The sequence below is a fragment of the Psammomys obesus genome, unplaced genomic scaffold (assembly GCF_907164565.1).
Source record: "Psammomys obesus unplaced genomic scaffold, mPsaObe1.curated_primary_1811, whole genome shotgun sequence".
Taxonomy (NCBI): Eukaryota; Metazoa; Chordata; class Mammalia; order Rodentia; family Muridae; genus Psammomys; species Psammomys obesus.
Genome location: NW_026588368.1, coordinates 645,368 through 646,150, shown reverse-complemented (window position 1 = coordinate 646,150; position 783 = coordinate 645,368). Strand labels below are relative to the sequence as shown.

General features: G+C 78.4%; 1 protein-coding gene across 2 annotated transcripts in view; it reads right to left on the bottom strand.

Moving 5' to 3' along the window:
• The window catches only part of Pparg (peroxisome proliferator activated receptor gamma), a 131,213-nt gene extending 130,543 nt beyond the window's left edge, over window positions 1–670 (bottom strand). The window contains exon 1 of one of the 2 annotated variants that reach the window (XM_055604295.1): window positions 382–670. The gene's annotated coding sequence lies outside the window, so the exon portion shown is untranslated. Of the gene's footprint in view, window positions 1–16; window positions 90–381 lie in introns of those variants that run through there. The other variant, XM_055604296.1, reaches the window with a different exon arrangement.
• Between the last annotated feature and the right edge of the window lie 113 nt (window positions 671–783).

Below are 783 nucleotides of genomic sequence, written 5' to 3'. Positions count from 1 at the left end.
CCCCCTCGGTTCGCACCTCGGTCCGCGCCCCCGCCCTGCCAGCTCGCTCGCTCGCTCGCCCGCTCGCTCTCCTCCTAGCGTGACTTCTCCTCAGCCCGCGTCCCCCTCACGCCCAGGCTGTCCTCTGTCACGTTGGGTCCCGTCCCGGCGCGACTTCTCCTCGGCCGGGTCCCCGCCGTCAGAGTTCTGTCACTTTGCCTGTCTGTCACGCTCGGCTCTGTCAGAGCGGTGGCGGCCCAGCCCCGCCGCCCCTGGAGCCGAGGCCGGGGTTGGACTGTCTGTCACTCGGTCCCGTCAGGCTGCGCCCCCTCGGCCGGGTCCCCCCGGGTCGCCCTGTCAGTCGGCTCCTCCGGGCGCCTCACGCCGAGACCCCGCTCTCACCTCGCCCGTCGCGCGGTGACTAGTCGGGGCCGCGCGTCCCTTCAGCCGGGCTGTCAGGCGCGCGGGGTCCTGCCGGAGTGTCACCGCTCCTCCGCGCGCTCACCTGGTCGTCGCCCTCGCTCCCCTCGGGCCGCGCGCGACCCCGGACCCCGGCGCGGCGCCCCCGGCTCTCTCCTTCCGCGTCCCTCCGGCGGGGCCGCGCGGCCCGGGGCCACTCCTGACCCGAGGCGGCGGCTGGACGGGCGCTGCTGCTCCCCACGGCCGGCCCGGCCCCGAGCGCCCCGGGCGGCTGCCGCTCCGCTCCGAGCGCGACCCGCCCCGCCTGGCCGCGGACGAGCGGAGCCGAGCGAGCGAGCGAGCGAGCGAGCGGGCCGGGGGCGGCGCCCGGGGACAGGCCGGCGG